Consider the following 23,774-nt stretch of genomic DNA (forward strand, 5'->3'; position numbering starts at 1 on the left):
ACACACAATCTACCTCCTTCCATAAGATTAAGTTTGGGTGATTCTTTAAAGATAGAATATTCATCTAGAATCCTGGGATTTGTGTTATTCCATTGTTCAGGGCATTGCACTGGCTTCCGATATATTGGAGGGTTCAGTTTAAATGTGCGAATGTGATTTTTAAGAGTTTATATGGGATTTTTTCCCCACTAGTTCCTATTTCTTTTAATTCTTATCATCTTCAGTCTACGAGGAATATACATAAATTTAAATTAATATTCCCTTCCATTAAAGGGATTCACATTCTTTAGCATTTATTATGGTGAAAATCTGGAATGATCTTCCTTCAGATATTAGAACTCTTTCTTCGCTGACCTGCTTTAGAAAAAACCTTGAAAACGTATCTGTTTACAAAATATCTTACTGATAACTGATAGAACTCCCTAGTTGACAACTGTGTGTTGACATTGACTAACTCTCCCTCTTCTATTGTTGTTCATCAATGTTCCTAAGATTACGTTTTGTTAACCGGTTTGAGTCCCTCTGGGAATGACCCGGTATATAAGATTAAAGATTAGATTGATGAGGGATGCTAATATAGAGAGTGAATCCAAGAAACAAAAGTTCTCTCCAAAATTAAACCATCTCAGAACCTGCAGCAGGAAGGCCTACTCAACCCTATGAAAGGATTTTTCTATGTCGATAGTGAGTCTCACCACAGGTTCCGAGATGGTTTTTGCTAGATCATTAACATTATGAAAGATCCTAAGATTGTCTCCAATATATCAATGTTTAATAAATGCAACTTGATCTGGATGGATTAGCTGTTCTATAACTTTGTTTAATCAATTTGCAAGGAGCTTTGCAAGTATTTTATAATCTGAATTTAGTAGAGAGATCGGTCTATAATTTTTGACCAATAAAAGATCTCTACTTGGTTTGGGGAAAATAACTATATTGGCATCAGCAAAATTATGTTGCATTTGAACCGCAAGGTAATGGCGGAATAGAAATCCCTAATGTAATGTAATGTAATTTCAGGGTGATCATGTATGAAGTTAAAGTAGGATAATAGGTGTGGTCATAATTGTGTTGAGAAAGTCTTGTAAAATTCACTAGTAATGCCATCTGGGCCAGGTGATTTGAGGCTAATTTTGAGATGGTTAATAGAATTTCTTGGGATGATATCGGGGCTTCTAATTCTTTAAGAAGAGGCGAAAGTACAGGATGAGAAATATTATTAAGATAATGAGATAGACCTTCTTTGGAGGAGGAGACATCAGATTGGAAAAAATGTGAATAGAATTTTTCAAATTCAGATTAAATGCTTATCAGATCTGTCATAGTTTTGATATTGGTCATTATTAGTGGAAGCAATATGAAGTCGTTCCTTTTTTCCTTTAAGATATTGAGCTAAAGATTTTCCCATTTTATTATTTCCAATATAATGGCCCAATTTCAAAAGGAAGATATCATTATTATCAAAACGAGAAGCAATTGAATTGTATTCGCATTTCATTTTAGTAAGTTCGGAACAAATCTGAAGTTATTAGGATCAGAGATAAATTGAGATTCAATATGCTTAATGTCTGACTCCAAGTCTTTAAGTTGTTTGTCAGATTGTTTCCTATGCCAAGCCATTAAGCTCATTATTTCCCCATGAAGGGTGGCTTTATACGGCTCCCAAATAGTGGCAGGAGAAATATCCAGAGATAAGTTGTTTGAAAAGAATTCTTCAGTAAATGTCTGAAATTTTTTTTTTTTTTTTTTTTTTGCTGCATCTTTATTCAGGAGAACAAAATTGTTAAGTCTCCAAGTATGTTTTGTTAATGGTAGGTCTGAGAACCTAATATACAGTGATACTGGAGCATGATCAGAAATAAGGATTGAGAGGATAAGATTAGGAGATAACTGAGCAGAAATTAAGAAATCTAGCAAATGTATTATGTGGCGCAGAATAGTGGGTGTATTTGCGCCCTGTTGGATTCAAGGTTCTTTTGTGAAGAGATGCTAGGATTAAACTCTACCTACCTTCTAAATATGTATCATGTGAGAGAATTGTAATAGGGAGAGAGGATTTGAGATATGTAGATACCCCATTTCTTAGCAACGGCAGCAGATGAATCCAGAGACTAGTGGGATAGCACACATCTACCAGCAGGTGGAGATAGAGAAACTGATTAACAGCACAATGATTCCAGAATGATGGGCTTTCCATAGGGTTATTGATCTTTCAGCAGGATGGGCACCATTACTCTCTGGATGACTTTGGTGCCCCCTCATGGCTGTTCCGTGCTTCTTTGTTGCAGCTTCCTGTTGGCCTGACCCTATTAGTGTTTGTTCCTTTGTCCCACTTATGGTAACACATAGGTTGGGTGGTATGCTAAATTCACTTCTCTTTCTGAAATATGACAGAAAGCAATCAGCTTAATAAATTTTGACTATATTGCTTTGTAGACAGCGTCCCTTATTTTGCATACAGGTAGACTGATATAATGCCAACATTGAAGGACGGATGATACCTTATAAACTTAGAACTGTAATTATAGAAAATATAACTCAAATTGTTGAGAAGTACAGTATGCATTATTATAATTTAGGCTAGCAGTTTTTGTCCTGCTGTCTGGGAAATGGAACAAGCATTCAATGAGCTATGACACAGAGGTTCTTTGTTTGCAGTTCCTTTGGTATTCCTCGCTTAAATTTCTTCCTCCTAACTCACAGCCCACTCATTTCACTGGCAGTATTTAGCTGGGGAATGATATCAGAGATCCAAGAGATTGGAGATCAGGCTTCTTTTGCAACTTACAGCCTAGGTAATTGCCTAAGATGCCCATTCCTAAATCCTGGTCTGGCAGGGATGAGAGCTGGTACTACTGTAGCAACTTCTGTTGCACATTGTTTCTACCAGAACCTTACAACAAACAGCAGCAGAGTGGAGAGGAACCAATGGTACAAAAAAAGGGTCCATAGATGAAAAGTAAGGTGCAAATGAGGGACCTTTATTAAGTCTGGATGTGCATTGATTCGACACGAGTCATGTTTTGGCTGTTGCCTGCCTCATGAGTCACAAAACTCTATTTTCTGTGATCTTATAGCACTACACAGGATGTAAAACAACAAATGGAACTCGTGTTGTAATGCACCTTGGTACACTGAGAGCCAATGAATTCTGTCTCCATACATTACAGGCCTTTTTGGGAGAGCAGAAAAGCAAGATCTAAGAATTGGACTCATTTCTACTGCATAATACACAGCATTATCACTCCATTAATAAAAATTATATGAGGAATGTTAATTTAAATACACAAGTTTTTGGCAATCTCCGTGAGCCCTAGTGTATGGCATTTGATTGGACTGAAGAAGAAGTGGAGCGCCTGAGAAGCATCTGGGAAGATGAGGCCTTCATCGATGGAGTCCTCCAGGAGTTGTCCCAAGTCTCCGAGCAGGCACAAAGAGACAAGACCTCCTTCGGAGCAAGTGGGCCAGTTGTCATCCAAAGACATTCCTTCCTCTTCTGGTCAGGTGAAGCCTGCCTGATCCCTGTAGTCCTTGAAGTGCCTCTCCATGGTCCAGGAATCCGAAGTTCATCTCTCTGCACCATCCGTGTAGCCATTCGTTAGTCCTCTGGATTCGATCTTCCCTGGTTCTTCCCTTGCCTCTCACTGGAAGGATTGAGGAGAAGACCACTTGCGCTTCCATCCACTTCAGTTTCTCACCCAGGGCACCAAAGTCTTTAGATATCTTCTCCGAGGTGTTCCTGGCGGTGTAATTCGTCCTGACGTGGATGAGAAGCATTGGGTAGTGGTCTTGGGGCTTGATCAGTCTTTCTAAGCAGGTGATCACATTCCGGATCCTGGCTCCTCGTAGACAACAGACTTCTCTTGATTGTAGGACCGGTCTGCATATTGGTACCTCGGTGCGCTTCTTCGGGGACAGCTGATCTTCGGGGGTAGCTGATCCTCCTGGAAGTCGTTGGCAGGTCCAACCTGTAGGAGCTGGAATCTGTTCTTCAAGGTGATCCGTGGGGTTGATGTAAAGCTGTTCTGATTGCGTGATAAGAGGAAGGCCTTTTGTGTTTGCTTGAAGAGGTAACCAGCTGCTAGGTGTCAGCATCTCTAGCCTCTTCTTGTACCCCAGCTGTTTCTTCAAGACTGTAGGTCTGGTCAGCCCGGGCGTCTCGAAGATGGTTTTGTCTTCTTGCGTCTGCTCAGCAGGTCCATCCTGTGGAAGCTGGAATCTGTTCCTCAAGGTGATCTGTGGGTTTGATGTAAAGCTGTTCTGATTGCGTGAATAAGAGGAAGGCCGTCTGTGTTTGCTTATAGAGGTGACTAGCTGCCAGGAGTCGGCATCTCTAGCCTCTTCTTGCACCCCAATCGGTTCTACCAAGGCTGCAGGTCTGGTCGGTCTGGGCATCCTGAAGGGCTTAGGGGGGAGGATTCTTAGAGTGGGCAGACTTGTTAGGCCGATGGCCCTTTTCTGCCATCATATTCTATGTTTCTATGACTGTTATTGCAATGACTTTACTAAGTTGTGATGGAATATAAAATAAGTGAAAAAATACAACTTGTTGCTATGAAGGCTAGTAGTGCCAGAATCTCAGCCATGTTTCCAGATGAGCAGAAACCCCCGTGGAGCAGAAGGACTTTGCTGTTAAAAAAAAATGAAGCCCTTTATCTTCTGATGCAATTTATTGAACCAGCATAAAAATTAATCAGTACTCAAATAATATGAACTTTCTGGACCACATAGGGCACCTAGATTTGCTGTAGAAACTACATACCATAGTATCTTTAGATAATTCAAATATTTTTATTGTTTAGGGGTAATTTTATGAGGACATCTATGACGAAGCAGCAAAAGAGCACTTATGTACATTTTGTGATATAGGCTCCCAGAATGAATTCCAGTCATGGAAATGCTGAAGTATACATTTTATACTTGTTCGTTTAAACGTGTGTGTGTACTTTATGTACCTACCTTTCTATTTTATGCAGTACTGTACATTCATGTATCACAGTTGCCCCTCTGCCCTACCCAAACTACTCCCCTGGCATGACCTTGTTGTGGTGCTTAAAATACATGTGATTTGTAGGTGTATATATATAAATGTGTTAATGGCCACACTGTTTTATAAAGGTCTTTCTTCATGTAGAAAACTGTGTGGAAAAATTACTATAACGTTCCCCACAATTTGCACATTGATATTAAATATAAGTTTGATAACATCATACATGAACTAAAGCTTTATGTGGGAATATTCAAAGTTTTTATTTGAGAGAACTTCAAAAAGCAAAAAAAGTGCTGGGGAAAGCTCTAGTTGGATACAATTAGCATTGACTTTTACATAATTTAGGGATAGAAAAGTTAAAAACAAGGAAGTGAGCTGTATTTTTGTACACAAAGGGTAATTACTTCATAATTAGCTGCTTTCTGACTCCACTAGCACAATAAATACTAACTGTTCACTCTTCATGTTTGTGAATCATACTTTTCCCTTGTATTAATGTATGACTACCAAGGCAACTAAGCTGGGCTTTTTTTCTTTTTGAAAGATACAGAAATTCTGTGTTTTTGTTTTGATCTTTTCAAAGAACATTCTGTGCTAAATTTGAATGTTATTTTGTTTTGAAGCACTCTTCCCATCTAAAATCAATTGGAGTAGGGTAATTTTGAACAGTAGTACTAACAATATAATTCAAGATATCAATTTTCTGGGATATTGACAGTAACTTGGAATTTATTTCTAAGTTTCATTTTTATTTATTTTATTTCCATTAAGATTTTATTAAGATGCCAACATGTAAAGTTACATAGAAGATGACAATCCAAACCTTGAATACAATTAACCCAAAACTAAATATATATTTTTGACATTCCAGTTTCACCAGACTCCTTACCGTAGTATCTCAGGAATTGTTTGAATCTTAAGATATATTTTATTCAAAGATAATGTGGGTATAACAGGGTTTCATAGCTTTTTTTTTCACCTTGTGCCTTAGACCAATATGAAACGGTAACCAGTTTTTCTTGAACGGATGCAATTTTTTATGTTATAAAGGTGTTAGAGTAGACATTGTGGGCCAGCTTCTATAAACAGCGTCTAAATTGGCAGCTACCTACAAAAACAGTTGTCAATCACACTTAGGCACCATTTAAAGAATCGCGGCTAATAGCACCTACCAGAAAACTAGGTGTCTGCAATGTAGGCCTAAGTTCTTTAGTGCAGTGTTTTTCAACCTTTTTTGGGCAAAGGCACACTTGTTTCATGAAAAAAATCACGAGGCACACCACCATTAGAAAATGTTAAAAAATTTAACTCTGTGCCTATATTGACTATATATAAAGTAATTCTCTTGAATAGGAATCAAATAAACACAAAGAAAGTATTTTATAATTACTTTATTATAAAATATTAAGTAAACAGAATAGTGAAAAATTATAAAATACTTTATTCAGTGCGAAACCTGGGCCTGTTTGGCTGAACACAAAGCTGATATTCTGGCTGGAATCGAAGAAAGACACGCACGTAGCTCTTCGTCAACAGCTCTCAGTCTCTCTCTGTATTTGGTTTTTATAGCATACAAAAATAGACAAATATACCCTCCATCCTTTTTATTAAACCACAATAGCAGTTTTTAGTGCAGGGAGCTGCGCTGAATGCCCAGCGCTGCTCTTGACGCTCATAAGCTCCCTGCGCTAAAAACCACTATTGCGGTTTAGTAAAAGGTGACCATATTGTAAAATATAGACAGCAGATATAAATTCAGAACTGTGCATAGTAAGTGAAGGAAAGTTTTCATCTCTGGGAATTTACCCAGTTAACTATTAAGTTATTTGGGCAAATTCCTTTGAAAACTGTGGTAATACTGCCTCCACTTTGCTAAATTTTAAATAAAATCATTTTTCCTACCTTGTCTGGTGATTTCTGGTTGCACTTTCTTCTTCTGACTGTGCATCCAATCTTTCTTCCCTTCTATCAGCCTGTATGCTTTCTCTCCTCCACACCTCATTCCCTCCCCCAACTTTTTCTTCCTCTCTCCCTGACCTTTCTTTCTTTTTTTCTGTTTCTCTTCTTTCCTTCTGTTTCCCTGCCTGCCCCCTTTCTTTCTTTCTCCCTGCCATTCCCCAAGCCACTGCCACTGCCGCTGCCTTCGGGGAACAGGACCCACCAATGGATAACAGGCCCCAAAGCCGACGCCGACGCATGCTCTCCCTGACGTCAATTCTGCAATCGGAGAGGAAGTTCCGCCCAGCCAGGCAGCGATTGGCTGGCCCGAACTTCCTCTCCGACTGCAGAATTGACGTCGGGGAGAAGAAGACTTATTGGCTCGATAGATTAGATCGCCAAGACAAAGTGAGTCCTGGGTGATCGACTCACTTTGCCTTGGCGAGCTACTGGCGCCCCTGCCTCGGGCCCCCTGTCAGCTCCGGGCCCCTGAATGCAGGACTGGTAGTACTGCCCTGATGGCGGCCCTGCGGCACACCAGGCAACATCTCGCGGCACACTAGTGTGCCGCGGAACAGCGGTTGAAAAACACTGCTTTAGTGCATCATGCCTAATGGTGCCTAAGTCCCGCTCCTCCACTAACCATGCCCACTTAGATGTAAGGTCTTGTTAAGCATCCTGTTGTAGATGTGTTAACAGCACTTACACTGTAGATGCCCCCAATGCCTATTTTTTTTGATTGATTTTAAAATGATACAGTCAGTTACCATGCCGATTAAAGTCAAAACAATTAAGCAGCGGTAGGGTGCCTATCACCACCTAACTTACAGCACCGTTTATAGAATATAATCTTATATGGATATTCCATAATGGGTTTTGAGCCACCACCAGTGGTTTCTTCTCTTGACTCCATGGCTCAACCAGTGCCATAAGAGCTGCAATTATTCCATTATTAACAAATTTATCAGATCCTTTTTCAGTACCTGGAGCCAGCCAGTTAAGTAAAATCTGCCCATATTTTGGGGGAATTATTTTCTTTAGTACCGTATTTTCACGCATATAACGCGCGCGTTATCCCCCCTTTTTTTTTTTTTTTACATAGTTTCCCCCGACGTCCGATTCCCCCCCCCCCCGCAGGACCGCTCGCACCCGCACCCCGAAGGACCACTCGCGCTAGAACATGCACCCGCACCTCCACCCCGAAGGACTGCTCGCACCCCCACAGCCTCCCCACCCCCCCATCATGTAGAAGTTTCCTACCGTCGTCCTGCTGCTTCCTCTGCCGGCGGTCCTGCCCCTTCTCTTAGCCCTGACGTCAGAAAGGGTGGGACCGCCGGAAGAGGAAGCAGCGTAGACGCAGGGCTAAGAGAAGGGGCAGGACCGCCGGCAGAGGAAGCAGCAGGAAGACGGTAGGAAACTTCTACATGATGGGGGGGGAGGCTGTGGGGTGCGAGCGGTCCTTCGGGGTGGGGGTGCGGGTGCGTGTTCCAGCGCGAGCGGTCCTTCGGGGTGCGGGTGCGAGCGGTCCTGCGGGGGGGGGGGGGTGAATCGGACGTCGGGGGGGGGGGCATCAGGCTTTCAGGGTGGGGACAGGACTTCAAGGGGGAGAGGAGAGTCGGGGCGGGCTAAAGGAGAGTGGGCTGGCCAGAGGAGAGTTGGGGCGGGCTAAAGGAGAGTCGGGCTGGCCAGAGGAGAGTCGGGGCGGCATACGCGTTATACAGGTGTATAAAAATTTATTTACATGGAGGAAGTGACGTCATCTCGCCGAATGGCAGCTTAAAGCAGAAGCTCCGTCGGGCTTTTGCTGCACTGCGCGCTGAGCGCTTCCAAAGTGAGGAGTTTCGGCCACATTGTGGGTGATCCGGGGTCCCCTTTCCATGGCGACTCGCAAGCGCCTCGAAAAATTTAAATTTTTTGGAGATCCGCCCGAGAAATCGGGCTTAGAGGCGGCGAGCAGCGGGGGGGAGAAAAAAAAGATGGCGGCCGGATCGGCGATTCCCTCCGAGTCGGAGGATGAGGGCCTGCCAGAGCAGATGGGGGATGCTGGAGAGCTGCCCCCGAAATCAATAACGGACTGGTTCAAAGACTTGAAGGCAGAAATCGTTGGAGTGAGGGGGGATGTCAGAGCTGCTATAATGGAGCTGAAATCTGAGGTCAGTGCATTGGGAGCCCGAGTCTCGGCTTCTGAAGACCACGTGGCCACTCTTACTGCGGAGGTGTCTACAACCAAGGATGTTACTGGCCGCATATCTAACGAGCTCCGGGACCTACAGAATCAAGTGGAAGACCTTGAAAATCGCTCTCGGCGCAGCAATCTGCGCTTTAAGGGAATCCCTGAAACTGAGGCTTACAGAGACTGTAAAGCGGTGGTTAGAGCTTTTTGTGAACACCTGCTGCGAGCTGACGGGGCGGATGTACCGGAGACCATTGTGCTGGTACGTGCCCATCGTAGTCTGGGAACTGCCCGAGCCCAGGGCACCCGGGATATCATCGCTTGCTTTGGGGAGTTCACCCTAAAGGAAAGAATTTTGCTGGCTGGCCGTCGACAGTCTGCTCTCCGGTGGAATGATTTGGCTGTGGGAGTGTTTCAGGACCTGGCTTGGACTACGTTGCAGAAGCGGAGAGCGTTTCAGGAAGTCACGCAAGTGTTGCGCTCTGGGGGCCATAGATACCGTTGGCTCTTTCCCTTCGGCATGTGGCTGACTATTAATGGTTCGTCTAGACGTGTGAGCACGGTGTCGGAAGCCTGGGCGGAGATGCGGGCCCTGGGCTGTGGGAATATACTGGATGCAGACCGGCCGCCGGCGGTGGCTTCTACATCGGCGCAGAGTGAGCCTTGGAGCACTGTACTGCGCTCGGGCAAGAAGTCAGCGAAGCCCCAGTCCTGAACACACCGGTTTCCTCTTTTTCTGGTTAGCCTTGATACCAGGCTTGGCCTTGGCTGGTTCGGAGTGGACTTCTTGGACCTTTCTGGTGGAGCTGGAGGCTATAGCTAGCCCTCTGCTTTATTGGACTGGAGATTTCTGATAGCTTTGTGCTGTCCAATATGTTACCAGTAATATTGCCGATTTAGCATGTACTAGTGCTAAGGTTGTATGGTAGTATTGCCAATTTTGCATGTAATATTTCACAGCGTGGTTGATGGGTGGTTTAGTTACCTGGCTGTTTGGGTTTGGACTGTGTTATGTGTTACGGTTGGTCTGCTGGGGGTTGGGTGAGAGGGGGGAAGGACTGGGAGTTGAATACAAGGGAGGGGGGGGTGTGGAGTGGCACATGGTGACAAGGTGTGGAGGTATTCTTTGGGAGTTTCTTGGACATAGTGGAGGGGTGAAGATTGCCTGTAGGGGAGGTTTGCACTTTCTCCGCGCTGGCGAATCCTGGAACTAAGGGTTCGAGGCAGCATGGGGGAGGGGGGAGGGGGGTGGGGTCTGGGGGGGTTAGGGTGGGGAGGGGGGGGGGGGGGGGGGGGGGGGGGGAGAAGCTTTTCACTATAGGTTCGTGGAATGTTAATGGGCTTAATAGCCCGGGTAAGCGTAGTATTGTATGTAAAGAACTGGCTCGACTGCAATGGGATGTTTGTTTACTTCAGGAAACACATTTGAGGCCTCGAGATGTGGCTGTTTTACGTTCCCCCCTTTATGATCAGATTTGGACTCACCAGGGGGCGACTCCAGGGAAGAAGGTGGGGGGCTTGGCTATATTAGTGCGCAAGGGCTTGGGGCTGGTGGTTAATCAAGTTTATCGTGATGGTGCAGGGCGCTGTTTAGCCCTTGTGGCTACGTTACAGGGTCGCACCATAACTCTTATCAATCTGTATGGCCCCAATACAGATCAGGCCAGCTATTTTGGGTCTCTTAAAGCGGATCTGGTTGGGTTGGTGAAGGGGTCTGTGTACCTTGGGGGGGACTTTAATGTTACACCAGATGTTGTTTTGGATCATTCAGTAGGCGGGACTCGCTCTCCGTCTAGGGCTGCTAGACGGGCTTTACTGTCATTGTTCTCTTCTCTGGGCTTGGTGGACTGCTGGAGGCTGTCTCATCCCACACAGCGTTCCTATACTCATTATTCACATGCACATAAATCGTATGCACGTATAGACGGGCTATGGACCCATCGAAATTCGTGGGGGGGGATTCGACAAGCTGAAATAGGAACTATTCAAATTTCTGACCATGCGCCCGTATGGGTGGCCTGTACGGGTTACTGGGCTGGGGAGGGACGGCGTTTCTGGAGACTCAATGAGTCTTTATTGAAAGATCCTGTGGTGGTTCGGGAGGTGAATGAGGCGGTAGACCAGTACCTCCAGATTAATGATAATAATACGGTTAGCGATGCGACTTTGTGGGATGCCCTGAAGGTGGTGGTGCGGGGTATTTTCATTAAGTGGGGGGCTCGTCGTAAGCGTCAACGGGCGCAACGTTCATTGGCATTGCATGAACAGTTAGAGCGGTTGGGGAGGCAGCATCAGAGACACCAGGACCCCTTGGTGTATGAGCATCTTCTTAGGGTAAGGGCGGAACTTTCTTTATTGCAGATGGGGGAATATGAGTTTTTGAGAGAGCGTTTGAGTCAAACGGTTTATGAGTATAATAATACCCCGGGATCTCGACTGGCTCGGCTTATTAAGCCGAAGCAAGCGAGAGCAGCTATTACAGAGATAAGGGATCCGCGGGGTACGGTACATCGTTCAGATTCGGCTATTAGCGCGATCTTCCTTAAATTTTATTCTGATTTGTATCAGAAATCCGGGGGGCGAGATGCAATGGCTCTGGAGGGATATCTCTCGGAGTTGCGGCTTCCTCGGCTTTCGGACGTGGATAGTGATATGCTTAATGAACCTATTGAATTGGGAGAGGTCCTGGGAGTCATTGCTAATTTGAAGTTGGGGAAATCGCCTGGCCTGGATGGGTATACTAATCAGTTTTATAAACTTTTTCGGGAGATTCTCGCTCCGCTGTTGGTTAGAGTTGCGAACGGGATACGGGGAGGTTCATCGTTGCCCTCTACTATGGGAGAGGCTGGGATCACAGTCCTGCTTAAACCGGGTAGGGATCCTACTGGGTGTGGGTCATATCGACCGATCTCCTTATTGAATACGGATGCAAAAATTTTAGCAAAGGTCTTGGCGCTTCGCTTGGGCCGAGTTCTGCCCTCTCTGGTGCACTTGGATCAATCGGGTTTTGTTCAAAGGCGGCAGGTTGGTGATAATATTAGACGAACGTTACATCTCATGTGGGCGGCACAGAGGTCTTCTGCCAAGATTGCCTTTTTGGCAATTGATGCGGAGAAGGCTTTCGATCAGGTTGACTGGGAGTTCTTGTGGGAAGTGATGACTCGGATGGGGTTGGGAGCTTCTTTTTTGGCCTGGGTGCAGGCCTTCTATGCGGCCCCCAGAGCCACAGTGCGTGCAAATGGGGTTTATAGCGAGTTTTTTTCCATAGGGAGAGGCACTAGACAGGGATGCCCTTTGTCTCCTCTGTTGTTTGCTCTCTCTATGGAACCTCTGGCCATTCGTATTAGGGAACATGGTGATTTATTAGGGGTGATGATTGGGGATATGGAACATCGATTAGCACTGTTTGCCGATGATGTGTTATTGTATGTCCGAGAACCGGAGGTCTCGTTACCTATTTTGGTGGATCTTTTGTTGGACTATGGGAGGGTTTCGGGGTTTACGGTGAATATGGATAAATCTGAACTGTTGAGTGTAAATTTAGGGGCTGAGGATCAGCGTAGATTAGCTGCCCGGTTTCCCTTTCGCTGGGCTCCTGGGGTTATCCGCTATTTGGGGATTCGTTTACCGGTTGATTTATCCCAATTATATACAGCTAATTACGCTCGGATTATTCACCAAATCCGGACTGATATACAACGCTGGAATGGGTTTTGGTTGTCTTGGTGGGGTCGCATTGCAGTTTTAAAAATGAATATTTTACCCCGCTTGCTTTTTCTCTTTCAAACGTTACCGATTTCGGTTCCCAAATTGGTGTTGAAACAGTTGCACACTTTGTTCTTTCGGTTTATTTGGCAGGGGAGATCCCCTCGTATTTCCAGAGCTGCATTGTGGGCGGCCAGGGACAAAGGGGGGCGGGCGGTGCCGAATTTGTTCTGGTATTACCGGGCTGCTCAGCTGCGGCTCCTATTGGATTGGGAAATAGCGGACTTTAAATTGGCGGTACGCATGGAGCAGCATTTTGTGGGTCGTCCCTGCTTGAAACATTGGCTTTGGTCCTCGTCCATGGGGGGCCGGACGGTGGCGGTTCCGGGGAATCCGTTTTTGGACCATCTAGTGAAAGTGTGGTGTGTCACTCGAAAGCGTTGGGGGGGTGGGGTGGTCCCATCGGTGCTTGGTGCGATGCGGGAGGAGCCCATGTTCCCGGCCGGTGGGGAGAGTTCTGTTTTTGTGCGCTGGGCGCAGTTGGGGCTACACACCTTTAGGGATGTGCTTCAGAAGGGGGTCCTGGTGTCTTTTGAAACCTTCAGAATCAGTGCTGCCTTGCCCAAAGGAGATTTTCTAGCCTATTCTCAGATACGTCATTTTCTTCACTCCCAGAAGTGGGATCGGGAGCCTATTCAGTCTCTAGATCCCTTGGCTCACTTGTGGGTCACACTTAGGGGCCTTCCTAAACCGGTTTCTGTTCTTTACCAATATATTCGGGGCTCCTTTTCTTTCCCGGCTCTCTACCAGCGGGCTTGGGAGGTGGATCTGGGTTGTACCTTCTCGGTTGGGGAGTGGGCACTGATCACTACAGAAGTAGGCAAGGCATCCTCTTGTGCACTTATTAAGGAAAATGCCTATAAAGTGGTCATTTGGTGGTACTACACGCCGGAGCGACTACATCGAATGTTCCCTGGTGCTTCGGTACTGTGTTGGAGATGTGGGTTGGCTTCGGGGACTTTTTTGCATATTTGGTGGGACTGCCCTATCCTACAGCCTTACTGGAGGAAGGTCGTGGGATGTTTATCACAACTGATACAAATTTTATTGCCATTTTCTCCACAGGGATGTTTGTTGGGCCTTTATAATGTGTGTTTATATTCCTGGCAAACCAAACTTAGACGCTGGGGTTTGGCGGCTGCCAAGTGCTTGATTGCTGCTCATTGGAAGCAGGACCTGGCACCTACTCAACTGGATTGGACTCTTAAGCTTCAATTTATTTATCAAATGGAACTGTCTATTGCAAAGCGTCATGGTTACTATTATACTTACACACGGACTTGGACACGAATCCTTGAAAAAATCGAATCTTTGTTTTAAGCTTCTTTCGGGGGGGGGGGATGGTGGATGGGGGGACTCTCCTGCAGAACCAACAGGGAGTCCCTCTTTGTTAGTGGTAGTGCGGGGGGGTGGGGGGATATAGTGGAGTTAGGGTTACTGCTTTCTACTGGGGGATTGTTGGTAGGGGTGGGAGCACTCTTTGATGATTGTATTGTTGGGGGAGCATGATGAGGCTTATAGATCTCGGGTTGTGGTTTTGTATGCTTGTTTGCACCTCTGTTGTTTCTGTTATGCAATTTCTGGTGTGTATACTTTAATACTCAAAATCTTTTAATAAACATTTAATGATAAAAAAAAAATTTATTTACATAAATTACAGTTCCCCGCGCGCTATACCCGTGTGCGCGTTTTACGGTATATGAGTGAAAATACGGTACTATTCTCAAAAACTGAAGGACTTCATCTTTGAGTGAGGGGGCTGGATTCAAAGCCTGCTGAGCAGTTAGGGAGAAGGAACAGGGTGCAGAGCCAGGCAGCACAGAGCACTTGAATATTAACCCACCCGGTTTATATTAGTCAACCTTTTTTCCTTCTTTTTGGGGGAGAAAAGGATATCTCGGTTTATATTCGAGTATATACAGTATTTTGAAGATTTGCTGTTCCTCACTCCAGCGCATCAGCCTTTGCCACCTGCTGACCACTGTTCTGTGGGTAAGGAAGGAGAGAGGGAGGGAAGAAGTTTGCCTGCTTCTGTCACTTTGGGGCTTGAGGGAGGGAGAAGGGCTGTGCTGCTTGGGACTGCTGCCACCCTGGTGCTTCGGGGGAGGGGGGAATTGAGAGTGTGTTGGACAAGGTTTCTAACACATACTCTCAATTAACCTGAGAAACAGTTATCCGTTATTCACCAAGCCCCGTGGGTGCTGAATAACTGAGATTCTACTGTAGATTTTACCACCTTAGTTAAAAAAGGATGTTTGCTCATACAGTTCAGTATTTTAAAATGTTATCTTCATGTATCTCAGTTAACTCAATATCCAGTTCATAGTATTTTGCTATATAAAACCTCTTTAATGATATGCTGGTTTCATTAAAGAAATATCAAAGTTTTTTTTTAAAAAAAGGATGTTTGCAATAAGAAAATAACTAGAACATTGAGTTAAATCATAAGTATAGTTAACTTAAGAGAACTTGGAAAATAATCCTTTTCTGGAATTAAATTTACATGTGTTAGAAGCCATGATTAGACATACAGGTGATAGGTGCTTAATAGAATGTTTATTACAAATCCTTGGTAAGTCCACTTAGTCTATAAGGCATTCAGCATTGTATTTCTTGGCCCCCAACTCTTTGAAATGCTCAACTCAATGTCATCAGAGTACGAAATGGGTGTGGTGGAGGTGTTATGGGAGGGCTTTAGGAATTATCAAGGGCGAGTTAGACATGGACGTCTTGCAGTGATAAATATTTTGCAAGACATCCTGGACGGAACTTATACATTTGGAAGTAGACCTCTTTTAGAAGGGTCTAAGTGCCACATAGGTGCCCAAACTGACCAGATGGCCACTGCATGCATCAAAGTTGGATACCCCCACACTCTCCCAGTGCTCACTGACCCCCATACACCCCCAAAGGTTAGAATACAAACATACATACCTTTCTCCAGAACATCAGCACCAGAACATCAGGAAAGTCTAGTAGAGCTTCAAACAGGTGTCTTAAGTAGCCTGGTGGGTGGGCTAATGAACCACAGAGAGGAGTAGCAAGTCCCATAAACCACACCACTACATTTATGGTGGAAAATGTGAGCCTACCAAAACTACTGTAATATAGGTGCCACCTACAGTCATAAGGTACACTAGATAGAGTTTGAGCCCACCGGGACAGATAGGGAAATACGAGTATGATAAAGTACCTGAATGTAAAACCACTTAGGATATAAGTGGTAAATAAATACATTTTCTTTGTGTCGGCTATGATAAAAGGGTGAAATAAAGGATCTTAGATTTGTTAGAAATAAACTTCAATTTATTATGGTGTAGCCAGATTACTACTGTGCCATGTTTATTATTATTAAGTGACACATTCTGTGGATTTGTCGGGTTGCAGCAGGTTAGTATTTGAATATAATCAGCATATGTAACTAGGATCTCAAATCTGAGGTTTATATTGGGCTCACCAGGGGGGCCATAATAGTATTTAATAGCACAGGAGCCCAGATAGAGCCCTGGAAAACCCTGCAAGTAAGAGAATAGGTGGGAGACTGGGAGTCTTGCCATGCCCTTAAATGGGCTGTATTTGAATTTCATGTATTTTTATGTTTAAATGATTTTTTTGGGTTTTAACAAACACATACAGCAAAGCAGCATTACACAGTCAGTGATAACCAACCACAAATATCACTATTCTCCCCCTCAACAATCCCATTTCATGTATTTTTATACCTAGTAAATGATAACAGACAAAGACCATCATGATCTATCCATTCTGCCTAGAAAGGTGGTCAGGGTTGATCCTGCCATTTCTTTCAGATGCCCTTCCCCCTTTAACATATCTCACAAGTGATCTCATCTTTGTTCTACTATCTACACGACAACTACAGAAAATAAGAAACTATTTCTCTGAACTGGACTTTCACAACTTCTCTTTGTCTTTGTCCTCTCCCACATGGACTACTGCAACGCATTATTCATTGGACTGATGGCAAAAAATATTAAACATCTCCTATGTGTATAAAACGCAGCAATCGGACTACTGAAGAACCTTCATGCCTACGATTCAGTATCCCAAGAGCTAGCGCCTGCTCACTGGCTACCCTTAGCCAAACATTGCAACTTCAAGGGCTTAGTACTTGTGTTCAAGTCCTTACACGAAAGGGCACCTGGCTACATATCATCTAACTTCCTGCCTTATGTCCCGAACAGACCCCTCCACTCCCAGAGGAAACACATCTTCAAATACCCTCTGGTCGGAGCCTCCAACTAGAAAGTGCCAGATGCAGGTCATACTCTCACTTCTTACCGAAGTGCTGGAATCAGCTACCACCTAACATCAAATCCCTTGATGGACTTTGAGCTTTAGGAAAGCAATAGAAACCCACCTCTTCACCTGACCTCTCAGGAGAAGCTAGCATTCAGGTGTTACACCCAAACCACTGTATTCCTAATAGATATCCAACTGGCTCCCTCCCTGTGCACACACGTACTCTCTCCCTGTGCATGCTTCAGGCTCCAAGTATCTACTAATCCAGAACAATTGAACTATACACACCTCACGGTGCCCTAGGACCTTGCTCTTCTGTTCCCTGCTGTTAATTGTTATATGCCATGTTTGCTGTCATGTATGTTACAATGTAACCCGTTCTGGGCTTCCGGGGGATGACGGGATATAAATCAAATTAAATAAAAAAAATGTTTTTTTTAAATAAAATAAGGTTGTACATGCTTGTCTCTTTGTGCAGTTTACCCCCTCTGTGCTCTTTTTGAGTGTGAACCAATTATGTTTTATTTTGAGTGGAAATACTCTATACTTAAATTCTATCCACTTCCTATATAGGGATCTTTTTTGAATTCTCTCACCATTTTCAACCCTACCATTTCTCACGGAAGAGCATTACAAGCATCCACCACCTTTTCTCCATGAAAAAAGATTTTCTTATGTTGCTATTCAATTTCTCCTCTCACATCTTCATTTTATGTCTTCTAGTTCTATAGTTTTTCTGTTTTTGGAAAACATTTATATGTTTATCTTTCTCAAATATTTAACTTTTTGTATCCTATCTCCTTTATCCCTTTTCTTCTCCAAAATATACATTTTCTAGTCTTCAAGTCTCTTCTCATTTGTTTTTTGCTAGAAATCCCATACCATTTTGATTGCTTTTTCTCTGAACTGTTTTGAGTCTGTCTATGTCCTTAATAAGATACAGCCTCCAAAACTGAGCATAGTACTCCAAATGCTATCTCACCAATAATGTGTATAGGGAATTGTCAGGACTAGTTATGACTATGGAGCCATAGATCCTTCTGGTTTTGCCAGCACCTTATATTGTTTCACCACTTTGAGATCCTCAGTTGTACACTTTTGGGCTTCTACTGCTCGTTAGGGGTCCTGCTTTTGTCCTAATAGGAAAACAGAGATACCAAAGCACATACATTTGTCTGCCTTCACATGCTGAGCACCCCTCTTCATAAATATTCAGAAGCATGCCCTTTGTGAAACAGCATTTTCTGTCTTTCTGGTACATTCCTCTCTTACCTGCAATCTAGCATATTCCTCTTTTCTCCCCTTCTCCCCTGATCCTTTTTTCAATATCCCACTGATCTTTCTGTTGTAATGTAGTTGTATTGGGAGAGTGGGACATGTCAGAGAGAAAGCTTCTCAGGGCCAGCTGCAAGCAGTGTATGTGTATCTCTGCTGCAGCTCTTGACCTAACCATGTAAACCGTGTCGAGCTCCATCTGCGGAGATGATGCGGTATATAAACCCAAGATTTAGATTAGATTAGATTAGACCTGTAGAAGTAAAGTTACATTTTCAGTTAGACTGGGGGCTGGGTTGAGAGAAAGAGATGCTGAACCATGGGTGGGGGGGAGTAGACAAGAGAGGGAGAGGTGCTGTGGGTGGGAGGGGAAGGTAAAATGGAAGAGAAGAGAGGTACTGCACTGTGGGTAGGGGGAAAAAAAGAAGAGAAGAAAGATACTGGACCATAGGTGTTGAGGCATAAAGAGGAAGAGATATTAGACCATGGGTAGGTGGAGGAAGGGGGAGAAATAATGGACAATAGGAGGGATGGGAGAAATGTACCTGGCATCAAAGGGGAGGGAAGAAAAATTGCTGGACAATGTGGAAGGAGGGATGAGAATTGGGAGAGATGTTGAACTCTAAGGAGGGGAGAGGGAGAGATGCTGGACTATAGTGGATAGGGGAGGAAAGAGGGAGAGAAGCTGGACCATGGATGAGGAACAGGAAGGATAGGGATATAGGCTACAGAGGGAAAGAAAAAGAGAGAGAGAGAAGAGATGCTAGGTTACAAGGGTAAAGGGAGTATAGATTCTGGGAATGGTGGAACCATGTGAAAGAGGCCATGGGGATTGTCAAAGAGATGAGTGAGAGGAGGGGATTGTGGGCACAAAGAAACATGACAATGAGAAATAGATGAAAGATAAAAGGGAATAGGAGCCTAGGGAAGGAGTGAGACAGGGGAAATAGGAGCACTGGGCATGAAAGAAAGTGATGGAAAATTTTGTTAGGTAGGTGAAAAAGGGAGAAAATTAACTGGTGGGTAAGAAAGATGATGAAATCTGAGTGGACATAGAAAAAGATAGGGAGGAAACAGCTAAAAGAATGGAACAAGGTAGGAAGAGAGAGGAGAAATAACAAATGTACAGCAGCCACTGGGAAGAAGGTTAGAAAGACAGGAAAACAGAAAAGAGAAACTGGGACCAACATAATATTTTTTAAAAATGTTAAAAAGTCTAGACAACAAAGGTGGAAAAAGTTTTTTTATTTTGAAGTTTATTAACAGAAATATGTTAGCTTTGGTAAATGTGCATCATGACACATCACCCTTCTATTATGGTTAACATGGAAAGTACACTCTTCCTTGTTTTCTTTTTTTCTTTCTTCTTCCTTTTTAACTTTTTTCCTTATTGATGATTGGTATTTTGGGGAACAGTGACCTCAAGTCAGTGGCGTACCTAGGGGGGACAGTCCGCCCCGGGTGCACGCCCTAGGGGGGTGCATAGCGGTCCGGGTCCGGAACGTTCTGCCCTACTGTTGAGAAAGCCCTGCACTCAGCGCAGCTGCCGGTGCACCCCCTCCGATATACTTGCTTTGGAGCAGAGTCGGCAGCTGCGCTGAGATGCAGGAAGGTCCCGCAATGAGTACGTCTGCCGGCTCTGCTCCGGAAGAAGTAAGTTACGTCGGAGGGGGTGGACCCGGCAGACGCAGGGAGTTGCGATGACTGCGTCTGCCGGGTCCAGAGCTGGCAGACGTACTCATTGTGGGACATTGCATGAAGGGAGCGGGACTTCAAGAGTGGTGGAGGGAGAGAAAGGGGGAAGGGTGGTACTGATGGAATTGGTGTGCAGGGAAAGGGAAGAGAGGCATAAGGGGAAAGGATTCTGGATGGAATTGGATTGGAGGGAAAGAAACGGGGTAGATGCTAATTGAAGAGGGGTGGATGGAGAGAGAAAGGGCAGGCATTGGATGGTAGTGGGGAGGGTAAAGGGGGAGCCTATGCTAGATGGAAGTGCGGATGGGAGAGATAAGGGAGCAAATGCAGGAAGGAAATGAGAGGAGAGAAAGAGGGGAGCAGATGCTGGATGGAAGTGGACAGAGAGTGGAGAAGGTACTAGATGGAAGTGGTAGAGAAAGAGGGCATAATAATGGAAGGATGGGGGAAAAGGATTGAATTAGTGAAATACTGGAGGAGGTGAGGGAAAGAGGTGGCGAGCTGTAGGTAGACAATAAAAAGGAAATTGATGAGAGGGTAGTAAGAACGTAATCTAGACGGATGCAGAAAATAAATTGAAAAGGAAAATGAGGGAAAAAAGGGAAAAGGGATTGCAGAGGAGAGGTGTGGGAGAGAGAAGGAGAGGCGAGAGATGCCAGACCAATGGGGGTGAAAGGAGAGATGGAAGGGGGAGGCATACAGTCTCTGGAAGGGGCATAGAAGGAGAGAAGATGCCATATAGGGGCAGAGAGACAGCAGACAGTGGATGGAAGGAAGAGAGTAACAAGAAGACGAGGAAAGCAGAAACCAGAGAAGACAAAGGTAGAACAAAAATTTTCTATTTATTTATTGCTTTAGGAGACATGTGTTACTTTTTCTGTGGTGTTGCATTGTATGCAGAGTCCAGCTTCCTGCTGGTTCAATTTAACCTTTGTCTATGTATTTCTATCTTATCCCCCTTTTACAAAACTGTGGAGCATTTTTTAGCGCCAGCCGTGATGGTAGCAGCTCTGATACTCAGAATTCTACCACCATGGCTAAAAAACGCACTACAGTTTTGTAAAAGGGGAAGGGGTTAGTTTGTGATTACATATTCCATACTAGATGAAGGTGTCTTCTGTGTTCTGTGTGTTCAAAAGACATAGTTTTCTGTTAGGATTGACTGCAGGATTGATCTGTACTAGTCTGGCTTGTTTAGTTTTACAATGGGTGTATTGATGTACTGCTCACTGCAGTATGTAAGATGCTGCCTTTTCCTAGGTATACTCTTGTGTGACGTTTGGATTGTTGCTAAAAATCATGTTTTTCATACAAATGGGGGAGTGTCAAAAAACGATGGGCCCCGGGTGCCACATATGCTAGTTACGCCACTGCCTTAAGTGCCCAGGAATTGTTTGAATTAGAACTTGTCTTATCAATAGAACTACTTCATGAGCTATCATAGGCCTCTTATATCCCCCTACACATACAAAAATGTTTTATTAATTAATTTAATTTTGTAAAAAGACTTAACTTAATTTTTCCTTTCATTTAGTATATAAAATTGATAGTTGTTAAATTAATGAAAACCCAGTCGTTCCACACACTATATAGCACTAACAATACTTAGGGCCTCTTCTACTAAACCGCGCTAGTGGTTTTAATGCCGGGAGCCGCGCTGAATGACCCACGCTGCTTCTGATGCTCATAAGAACTCTGTGAGTATCAGGAGCAGCGCGGGCCATTCAGCGCAGTTCCCTACGCTAAAACCGCTAGGCAGTTTAGTAGAAGAGGCCCTAAGTATTGTTAGTGCTATATAGAGATTATGGAACAATTGGGTTTTCATTGATTTAACTACTGTACTATCAATTTTATATATTAAATGAAAGGAAAAATTAAGTTAAGTCTTTTTACAAAATTAAATTAATAAACATTTTTGTAAGTATAGGGGGATATAAGAGACCTTTGATAGCTCATGAAGTGGTTGTATTGATAAGACGAGTTCTAATTCAAACAGCCGTGGGCACTTGAGGCCACTGTTCCCCAAAATACCATCATCAATATGGAAAAAGTTAAAAAGGAAAAAGAGAAAAAGAAATAAAAAAAAAAGAAAACAAGGAAGAGTATACTTTCTATATTAACCATAATAGAAGGGTGCTGTGTCATTGACAAAATATTAGAAAGATAATACGATTACGTTTGAAATGTGCATCATGGACATCTCTAAGTAATGAAATTTAAGTGCTCTCATACTCTTTGTACACAAAAGGTTTTCATAAGTGTTATGCTCTGAACTCATCAAGAATTTATGCCAAAGGTACTGTAGTATCTAGTATTTTCTTTATCTCAGCCCATTTTACCCTTGACATATTTTCTAAGGCATTCACACAAGGGAGAGTAGACTGTACACCCTGGATAGAAAGAGGGCTTAGCTGTCTGTTTACAGAGTACCCAACCCATTATATATCATATGTGTTCATTTCTTTGATCAAGAGAAGCTCAGTGTTACGGTTGCTAAGCAAACATCTTAACTAGTTTATAGACTGCATTATATTGTGTTACCTTCAAGACCATGTAGAGGCTTATCAGATTAGTGCTGTGACTGTATCAGTAACTCATCTTTGATCAGTTTTCATAGAGGAAATATGTTAACATGAAAGCTGGTCTCCATTCCCATCTTTACTTTGCAATATTTTCCAAATGCATCTTCCTGTAAAGCAGCAGTTTTTGGTCAGTTTTGCAAAGTACTTGATTCTTAATTCAACTCTTGGTTGAGTGGGAGACAACAAAAGATGGTAGATACAGGAGTTTGTTTTGAGGAAAGAGTTTTACTAGTTGTGTCAGTTCTCATCAACATTTTAGTAAGTAATACAAAGTTTAAAAAAATCAGAAACTGGTATTGCCTGTTTATTTTCTTCTTTTTCTATGAAAATATCCTATACCTTGCTGTTTTCTGAATGATTTGTTTATTTCACCATGTAAAAATGTAAATTTCAATAAAAATAAAGTAGAGAAAAAAATCAGAAACTGAATAGACATCATGTAATGTGTTGATAACCTAAAGAAATGTCCAGTGAAGAGAAAAAAAATGGACCAAAGTATGACAGCAAAGGTATTATTTTTAACGTTAAAAGGAGGGTAGAAAACAAAGGGTAGGACTGAAGGGTCACTACTCCGACTGGAGGAGGGTCACGAGTGGTGTCCCGCAGGGCTCGGTGCTCGGGCCGCTACTATTTAATATCTTCATAAATGATCTAGAAACAGGGACGAAGTGCGAGATAATAAAATTTGCGGATGACACTAAACTATTTAATGGAGCTCGGACTACAGAGGAATGCGAAGAATTGCAAAGGGACTTGAACAAACTAGAAGATTGGGCGATGAGATGGCAGATGAAGTTCAACGTTGAGAAATGTAAGGTATTACATGTGGGGAGCAGAAACTCGAGGTACAACTATACAATGGGAGGGATATTATTAAATAAAAGTACCCAGGAAAGGGACTTGGGGGTATTGGTGGACATGACATTGAAGCCGACGGCACAGTGTGCAGCGGCCGCTAAGAGAGCGAATAGAATGCTTGGTATAATCAAAAAGGGTATTACAGCCAGAACGAAAGAGGTTATCCTGCCATTGTATCGGGCAATGGTGCGTCCGCATTTGGAGTACTGCGTCCAATATTGGTCGCCGTACCTTAAGA

At 43.7% G+C, this 23,774-nt stretch overlaps 1 protein-coding gene across 7 annotated transcripts in view; it reads left to right on the plus strand.

The window, feature by feature from the left end:
• Positions 1-23,774, plus strand: part of APC (APC regulator of WNT signaling pathway) — a 344,325-nt gene that overhangs the window by 108,987 nt on the left and 211,564 nt on the right. The window lies entirely within an intron of this gene.

Source organism: Geotrypetes seraphini, chromosome 1 (assembly GCF_902459505.1).
Source record: "Geotrypetes seraphini chromosome 1, aGeoSer1.1, whole genome shotgun sequence".
Lineage (NCBI taxonomy): Eukaryota > Metazoa > Chordata > Amphibia > Gymnophiona > Dermophiidae > Geotrypetes > Geotrypetes seraphini.